We start from the raw sequence: 9,895 nt of genomic DNA on the forward strand, positions 1-9,895 counted from the left end.
ATTCTCACCCCTATTTTTATTGGCGTTTGGTACAAGGTCAGTGCATCCGCAGTTAATCAATTAAATCTATATTATTATATTTGTTCTATATTATTACAAATCTATATTTGTTCTATATTATTACAATAGCATATTAAGGACAACTTGTAGGTGTGCCCTCCTTTCTGTTCTACACCTACAACTGTTTAATCTGAGCCTTTCTCAGGGAGGTAAATGTTCTTGGAACTCAAGATTGTGTGCAATGTTGACCCAGCGTGGCTCGCTTGCAATTCCCGCTGTGCTCCTAATAGAACATTCACTTCTTCTTGGCAGGACTTCAGATCCTTGTTTACAAATGTCCAGCTACACAGGTTGTCCATTTTGCTAGAGTAGAGTTGTTTGTTGTAATTTTTTACAATCCTTTGTATATCTGTGGGGTCATTTGTTACTTCACCTCTTTAATTTATAATTTTGTTTATTTGGGTCATCTCTCTTTGTTTCTTGTTGAGCCTGGCTAGCGGTTCATGATTGTTGTGTATCCTTTCAAAGGACCAGCTCTTGGTTTCATTGATATTTTGTATTTTTTTGGTCTCTTTGTTGTTCCTTTCTGCTCTGATCTTTATTATCTACTTCTTTCTGAGGACTTTGGGTATTTCTTCTTGCTCTCTTTCTAATTGATTAAGTGGCAAGGTTAGACACTTCATTTCCATTTTTTTCTCGTTTTTGGAGGTAGGCCTTTAGAGCTATGAACTTCCCTCTCTGGACTGCTTTCATTGTGTCCCATAGATTTTGGATTGTGTGTTTTCATTGTCATTTGTTTCCAGGATGCTTTTCGTTTCTTCTTTGATCTCTTTGGTAACCCAACCATTGTTTAATAGCATGCTATTTAGCCTCCAAGTGTTTGATTTTTTCATTGTTTTTATTGCTGTGGATTTCCAGATTTATGCCATTGTGACCTGAGAAGATGCTTATTATGATTTCTATGCTCTTGAATTTGAAGAGATGTTGCCCGTGTCCTAATTTGTAGTCTGTTTTTGAAAATGTCCCCTGTGCACTGGAGAAAAATGTATATCCAGTAGCTTTGGGATGAAATGTTCTGAAGATGTCAAGTCCATTTGAACTGAGAGTCAATTAGGGTTGCTGTTTCTTTGGAGGTTTTTTGTTTAGAGAATTTATCCAGTAGTGTCAATGGGGGATTAAAGTCCCTGACTATGACTATCTTGCTATCGGTACCTTAATACCTTCCAGAAGTGTGTATTTTATGTATTTGGGTGCTCCTGTATTGGGTGCATATATGCTTACCAGAGTTATATCTTTTTGTTGAATTGCCCCCTTTAGTATTATGCAGTGGCCTTCCTTATCTCTTGTTATGGCCTTCACTTTGAGTTCTGTTTTGTCAGATATAAGTATTGCCATCCCAGCTTTGTCTCATTTCCATGTACCTGAAACACTTTTATTTTCTATCCCTTCACTATCAGTCTGTGTGAATCCTTTGCACCGAGGTGGGTCTCTTACAGACTGCAAATATATGGGTCATGTTTTCTTATCCATTCACCTACCTTGTGTCTTTTGATTAGAGCATTTAATCCATTTACATTTAATGTTGTTATTGATATGTACTTGTTTGTCATTATTTTTATTCTTTTATTTTTGTTTCATCTTGCCTTTCTGTTTCTTCTTTGTACAGCAGTCCTTTTCGCATTTCTTGCATTGCTTGCTTGGTGCCAATAAACTCTCTTAGCCCTTTTTTGTCAGTGAGTCTCCAGATTCCATCTTCAATTTTGAATGGTAGACTTGCTGGGTATGTATTCAGTCCCTTGTTTCACATCACTTTGTATATTTTATTCCATCCCATTCTGGCCTGGTGTGTTTCTGTTGAGAAATCAGTTGATATTCTAATGGAAGATCCCTTGTAGGTAACTTTCTCTGTCTCTCTCTGACAGCCTTTATGATTCTTACTTTGGTATTGATGTTTAATTATAATGGGGCTTGGTGTTGGTCTTTTTGGGTTCATCTTGTTTGGGACTCTATGTGGTTCTTGCACTTGCATAGTTTTTTCTGGCTAATATCAGGGAAGTTTTCTGTTATTATCCCTTCCAACATGTTTTCTATTCCTTGCTTCACTTCTTCTCCTTCTGGTATCCCTATGATGCGGATGTTGTTTTGTTGGGTGTTATCCCAAAGCTCCCATAGGCTCTCTTCTTGCATTTTAAACTTTCTTAATCTGACCTGTTAGTTGCCTCCATTTCATTTAACTCCTTTTCTGTTGATTGCACTTTATTCATTCCTTTGGGGATTGCTTTTTTGTCTCCCTATGTATTGTTGTAATATTTGCATTGTATCTGTGTGCTAGGTTCAACTGCTTTGCTACCCAGGTTCTTTTCGGTGTGTTTCTACTGGTGTGATCTCTCAGGTCTTCTGCGGTAGGTAATCTAGTGGAGCTCCCTTCTTGAGCTATTTGGATTCTCTTGAGGTAGTTGGATCTGGATTGTTAGTGTCTTATTTGTGAATGAAGTGTTATCATGGGTTAGCAATGTGACTAACACCCAGCATTGTTTTGCAAGGTGTTTTGGATGTGATTATTGCTCCGGCTCTTGTGGAAAAGGTTGTCTGAAGTCTACTTGGTATGTGCTCACTGTTTGTTCCCAAAGACCATTGCCTGGGATTAAGGAGTCATGGGGCCTGCGGCTCAGGAACTGTGACTTTAGCTGGTGTGGTGTGACGGTTGCTGGATTAGCATGACTCTGAAACTCACCTTGTGGGCCCAGTGCCCATGAGTGTGCGGAGGCGGGTATCTCGTAGTTTGTGGTTGAGGCAGTGGGATTCTGGCCAAAGTGATTTCCCTCTCTGAATCACGAAGGAGTTTAGGATCCAGCAGCAGACTGTCCTGAGGTAGGAAACCCGGCACGGATGTGGGGCAGTGCCGTGGATACTACTGAGGGAGCCATGCACCCTTGGTTGGAAAGGCACATGCCCAGTGATCGCACACAGAAGGGCCCAGGAGCTGTGTGCAAGGGGTGTGTGCTTGTGGGGCCCACACACTGGATCAGAGTGATTGTGCTGTGCCTCTGGCCCGTGTAGGTAGAAGTCACATTTTCTGCTTTGGGGGATGAGCTACCATAGTTGGAATTGGATGCCCAATGCCTGCTTACAAAAGTGCCCAAGTATCATCTACTGGGGCACTCGGCTCAGGGGGTCCTTGTGCTGGAGCGACGCTGCTGTGGGGACTGGATGCCAGTATGTTGTGCCTTACAGCAGGCTCAGGGGACTTGTGTGCTGGATTGGTGCAGTGCAGTGACCAGAGGTCTGCAGATGGAAAGGAGGAAGTCCGACTATCTTCTGCTGGGTCGTTCAGCCCTTGGTTGGATACTAGTGTGCCCAACCAGCCAGGGCACATCTCCAGTTTTCAGATTCCTCCACGGTGTTCTCAAAGATTTTCACAGGAGCCCATGGCTTCCTATGTACGTGCATTAACTGCTATTTCCTTGTATGGGGACCATTTGGTTCTTTCTCTGACCTAGGTTGACACAGGTGACTGAGACCATGGTCCACCAGGGTAACCAAGCACTGGAGGGCGTGAGGCCGTTCTGAGCTGAACCAGCATGGATGGAAGAAATCTTCAGGTGAGCTGGTTACTGGAGCTGCCTTAGGTGTCTAGAGAAGCCCTGCGCCTCTTCCATTCTCATCATCAGGGAAATAGTTGGGGTCTGCATCCTCAGGCCCCTCCTGGGGGACCAGAAACAGGAGCAGCCATTGTATTCTCAGGTCATGTCCCCCAAAAATCATTTGTTCTCCTGCCTTTTCATGGGGTAAAAGAGAGCGAGCGCGAGACAAGAAGCTGTAGTGTGTTAGGGACCCCATGGTCAGGCAACTCTGCTTGGAGCAGGGCTGGCATGAGAGCCCACAGACTGACTTAACTGGTGTTTGGTGTCAGGTAAGTTTTGGACTCTTCCCCTGAGCTTGCACCACTTAGGGTAAGGGATGGTTCTTGAAACAAAGTAACAGTAGTGCCCAACCTGTCCCCTGGCTACAGCCCAAGGAGGTCAGGGACACCTGGGAGCTAGAGATTGGGGATGGAGAGGCCTCGCCCTCATGCATTGCAAGTATCAGGCCTCACACAGATGCTGCTGGTACTAAGGTCACCTGGTGGTAACCTCTTGTGTTACTAGTGTCTCAGCCACATTGAGAGTGGCTATTTCAGGACATACTGGTCCCAGGATCCTGAGAGGAGAGGTCAAGGCCATAACTGCAGGGTAATTTGAGGCAGAGAGAATTGTCAGCCCTGGGCTGCCAGAAGGTGCCCTCCTTAGTATAATCCACCTGTGCAGAGGATGAGGCGGTGGGGCATAGCGGAGCTCAGGGGAGGAGGGAGACACCCTGGAGCTATGCCTCCTGTGGCCCCAGCGCTGAGCTGGGTTCCCACCCTTCCTTTTCCTCTACCTCAGCTGTGGGAGGGGCCTCCATGCATAACTGCTACCCAGATCTTGTGCGTGACACCTCATCAGATGATTTACATACTTGCAGATCATTCCTTTTTCTCCCTGGGAATATCACACCATCACCTCCCCCATCCTCCTGAAGACCTGACCGGGTCCCTACACCAGGGCTGAGCACGGACCTGCCGAGCACCTGGATTGTGGCGGGTGATTGTCACCTAAATGGGCACTCCTGCTGTCTGCACATGACCCTGATGGTGACCACTGCTGCCACACATAGAGTGGCATGTTCCCATTCTCCGGTGACTTCTCTAGGCACACTCCCATCAGGCTGGCCCAGGTGATGGCCATGGGAGCCTTACATCAGGAACCAGGACCTTGTTCTTGGGTCACCGTCCCATGACTCACTCAGAGATATGAGTGCAGGCAACCAATTCAGGCCTCAGTTACTGCATATGGAGAAGGTAGTCAGTTGATGGCCCCGGCCAAGGTCTCTTGTCTGGAGAGAGAAGTAATGAGACTTGGAAAGTGAAGTGCTTCCGTAATTTCTTAAATTCTGCCAAACATGAGGAATTACTTTTACTCATCATCATGACTCTGACCCAGCTTCAGGTTCGCAATGGCCAGCTCCCAGAGGAGTGTAAATGAGCAACATGGTTATGACTAAAAAAAGGATGGAGAGGTCCCAGGGCAAGCCATGAGGCCAAAGAGCTTCACACTAAAGGAACTCTCCCAGAGACAGGTGCCCACGTAGGCAGCAGGAAGGATGGGACCTTGGAAGCTTATCCAAACCTAGAAAGCAATGTGACAGTTGACCAAGGCATGGAAAAGACTCTCACTCTGTGTGGAAAGTTGTATGAGCAGAAGACCCGCAAGCCATTTTTAAACTACTCTTGAAATAGTTTACAAAGGTGCATGTCAGTTTTCTAATGCTCAAACATTTAAAATCACAAGGTGCTAAATAGTGATTTTACTACTTTATTTATTTGCATGTATTGTATGTTTCTAACAGTTTTGAATGTTGTGATAAAAATTTGTAATGGCCATTGAAAAATAACAACTTTTCCTATGGTTATTAGGATTGCTGGGCAGGGTATGAGCTGGAGGTACCATTATGTGAGTTGTGCTCTACAGTGCAGAGCAAGACCACCCTGTGATTTACTCATTTTCCAGCCCAGTTGTTTTGTTTTTTCGTTTGTCTACTCTGTCAGGTGAGGGTTCGTGCCTCAGAGATACTCTGAGGAAGACCATGACATTCCCAGGAGGTGTCCCTGCAGATCACCCGGAATAGCAGTGATTGCACCTTAGGCACTCAGTAAATGTTCTTGAGTAAATCAAGGATTAAAGTGAGAGAGGAGAGGAGTCTGTCTTTGGCGGGCCAGGATCAGCCGTCCCGTGGACATCCCTGAGAACATGTCCACTCTGTGCCAGTGCCTCCTGCCAGCCCTCCAACAGCGTCCTTGGCATTCAAGGGCTAGACCCAGGCATGTCCTGGATGTGAGGCATGTTCTCATGGGGGATAAAGAAAGAGAGGCAATCCCTTGTTTAGGTCTAGATGTCATTGGGTCTGAAGTGCAACCAGGTCTTGTTGGGGACAGGCAAGTCAGGTCATGCCAGCAGAGACTTGTGAGTTTGAAAAAGGCACAGAGGACAAAATAAGTCAGGGTAGGAAGAGGTCTGACTGCAGAGGGAAAGAAGCCAGCTGGAAGGGTGTCTGCTCAAAGGCTGGGTTAAGAGAGTGGACGATGGGAAAGCCAATGCATGGGGACTGGTCCCCAGGGTCTCTGAAATCCCAAAGAGGCAGGGCTTGCTCTGGAACCCTGGAAGGGCATCCGCCTGCCTCTCTGGTGCCTCTTTGGATCCAGAAAGGCACCTGGGATGTTGATTTTCTTTCTGTACACTGTAGCTTGTCACGTTCTCCAAAACAGCTCAGAAGAATTGGGGAGAACTCCTGATTTCTGTTATCAGTGGGTGTCCCCAGCATCAGGTTCCTGATGGGCTGAATGATATTCCACGGATGCATAAAGAGGGTCCCAGACTTGGAGCACATTCTAAGGACACCCTTCCTTAAAAAGCGGTCACAAGGGCAGATGACCTGGGATCGCAGTAGGGATTTTGTGACTGGAGAAGGCGGTTGCAGAGGACGGCCCTACTCATCTGCTCAGAGGCTACTGTGTCCTGTACATAAGTGAGGGCCATGATGAGAGCAGGTGGCAGGTGACCAGGATGTGGTGAAAACATCCCCCAAATTCATGTGTGGGTGCTGGGAGTCGGCACAGCCTGTCCAATACTGGGCAGGAAGTTCTCCTGCCCCCAGTGCCACAGCACATGCCCTGGGAAAGCAGGCCCCGTATTGGGGGGAGGGGGTGGATAGAGGAGTATTTCTTGCTCGTGAAGAAGGCATGTTCACTCAGACTTTGTTTCTAGGTCATTCTAAGTGGTCCCTCCTGCCTCCTTGTATCTCCAGGACACTGGGATCTCATAGAAGTTTCCTGAGCTTGGGCTCCTACAATTTTCCAGTTTCTGCCAGTGCATGTAATGTTTGTGTTAAAGAGAAAATCTCACCCCCCAGGTGGCACCACTCAGGCTTTAAGCCCATGATACCAAGTCTAGACTCAACTGCTGACCTCATTACAGTTTGAACCTCTTCCAGAAGCCTCATCAGCCAGTCTGCAATTTTCAGGTCAACACCACTGTGGTAATCTGTTACGTGGTCCCTCTGCCTGGAATATGAAAGTTGTTTGGGCATCACAATGCAGGGCGTACAGAAGAGCCTACAGAAAATTTGCTCCTCTCTGCCTCTGTCTCTCTCTCTCTTTGCCCCCCCTCTCCCCCTCCCCGCGCTCTGTAGCTCTCTCTCTGTCTGTGTCTCCCTCGATTTCATAAGATCCAATGTGTGACTCAGTACAGCATGGGGATATCCCAAACTATGGCAGATCCTTACATGCCAAGTACAGCTTCAAATCTTCTGAAGGGGAAGGTGTATCTGTGCACTGTGCTTTGTCCTGAGAGAGGACATCTTCCCTCACAATCTGAGTAAGAGTTTTAGGCCTGTGCCCAAAAGGAGATTTTTGAAGCCAAATTTGCATGGATTTTTTCCTTGGGGTTGAGCAAACATTAGTTATTTCTACAGACTTTGGCAGTCTTGTTTAGGGCCCCGGCCCCTGGAACTTGGCTGGGACTAAGCTGCTGCCTGTGTAAGGTTGGGATGTGGAAGAGGATGCCTGCGCTAAAGAGAATGCCCTCTGTAGCAGCTCCTTGGTAAGGATACACAGGTCTTTTTGCCCACATTTATTTTTCTCTGTGCCTCCGAGATTCCCAAGAGCCCACGACTCTCAGCCCTCAGTGGCTTTCAAAAGTGTATGTCACATCCCAGATTCAGCTGCCACACCCCTCCTCTGGCCTCTCCACAACCCACGTTTTCACATTTAATTTTCTCAAGCCAGGTTGCTGAGCTGATCTGGTTTTTCTGAGAGGAAATGCCCTTTACCTCCACAGAGGGAGGGTGACAGAATCCCCTGCCTATACTCCCCATCAGCTTGGGTTTAAGGGATCCACCCAGTTTCCTTCTTCACTGCTAGCCTTTTAAGTTCTTAATTTGATGCAGTCAGTGTCTCTGAGTTTCCCCAATGTTCACCTTGTCCTGGGTAATTCCCTAGGTCCCATTCCAAACGTGCAGCCCCTCCCTTCTCCTGATCAATCCCTAGATGTGATTTTGGCCTGACCTGCTCTGGGGAAGGCTTGCTCCTCAAAATATGGAAGACCAACTATCCCTCTGTTCCTCTTTGAATGGGCAAGGGGTTTGCAATTGTAAGTAACCTCAAGTCTCAGGGACTGTTTGGTACTCAATACTGTTGCATTGAAATTCTTTTTCTCTGGAGATGATACCACTGTCTCTCTAAAGGGGTGTTAATGGGAACATTAGGGAATTTTTATGTGGCCCCAACACCCCCATTAAGTCTACTTCCAGGCTGGTTTCCTTTTCTTTTCCTTTCATGAATGGACCTAGGGTTCAGTTGGAGGTGTGGAGAGTGCAAAACCCCATCATGGTTAAATGCCTGGAGATCCAGGACTAAGGTTTTGCTCTCAGGTGGAAGTAGCCATTTCAGCTAGGACCTCAAAAGGAAGGTGTGGTCAGACGGGGTATAATGGCTTCTGAGGAGGCCGAGGAGGGAACAGAAGCTAGAGCGTGAGAGTCAATGTCCAGGTCTGAGCACAGGGCTCCCTGCACCACGCCGCTCTGGTGAGTCAGGAGCTTAAGGTGGTCCCCAAGGTCCTGCAAGCCAGAACCCAGAGATTTGTCCTTTTTTCCTTACAAATGAGCAGAATTTGCCTTTGCCTCTGGATGCAGGTGTGCCTTAAACCAAAATGTTTTGATTTCTGTTTTGATGTTTGCCATTCATAGAGGTTCACAGGGCAAGTTTTCCCGGTGTCTGAAAGTCGAGTATTGCTAAGGAGCCTATTGTAGGCCAAAGTGGCAAAATCCTTTTTGTAGTTTTTTAGAGGCCGGGCTGTGTGTGTGAAAACAGGTATTAATGAATGTGTTTCATAACAGCCAATTGATGTTTAGAAAGAGAGGAAGGGAGTGGGCGGAGAGAGAGAGAGAGAAACATTGATGTGAGAAACATCTATCAGCTGGCTCCTGCCCACACCCTACGGGGGCTAGGAATGTAGCCCTCAAGTGACATTTGTGGGGGCACGAGAGGATGCTTAACGCAGTGAGCAACACTGACCAGGCTTTGCAGTCTCTTATTGAGAGGAGCCTTAGTTGTGACATGTGAGCCCTCTGTTGTCATAGATAAAATGGTCATTCTAATATTCATAGAAGGGACACACAGTAAAATGTACATGTTGGAATTAACGGTTATTTTTCTCACCTCCAGCTCCCCCATGCTTCAGAAAACGTTTGTGCTGCTTTTATATGCCTCATTTAAAATGTGTCAAAGGAGAACCAAGATGGCGGCAATATAGGCAGATGTGTCCCAGGTCCTGTCCCTGAGCAAATGGAATGAGCAGCTGAAACTAGTAACACCCACACCGAATTGGCGAAATTGCTCAGCTGGTGAGAGGGTTTGCAGCCGGGAAGAGCAGAACTCCCCTGGAAAGGTAAAAAAAACCAGGGATTTGGGCAGGAAAGTTTGCCAGACCTCTGAGCCCAGAGAGTCAGAGGGAGACCGCGTGGCAGACAGCCGCGTCCCCTGGGACAGGCACAGCCCCTGACGGGGGAAAGGAGAACTGCGGGATTCCTGGCGCCACCAGGGAAATTGAGAGCTGGGTTCTGTGACCGTGGAGGACTGAGCCTAAAGGGGGCAGCCTGAAGAGCTGACCTGACCATACAGTCCCGGTAAGAGAAGAAGCTTACAGAAACCAAGCCTTCCCCGTTTCCGCGGCCGGCGTTTGTTTGTCTGTTTTCACTGAATCCTGTTCATGGGACATTTCGGATACAGACACTCACCTGTGCTGAAGAGAGGGAGAGTGTG

The sequence above is a fragment of the Myotis daubentonii genome, chromosome Y (genome assembly GCF_963259705.1).
Source record: "Myotis daubentonii chromosome Y, mMyoDau2.1, whole genome shotgun sequence".
Taxonomy (NCBI): Eukaryota; Metazoa; Chordata; class Mammalia; order Chiroptera; family Vespertilionidae; genus Myotis; species Myotis daubentonii.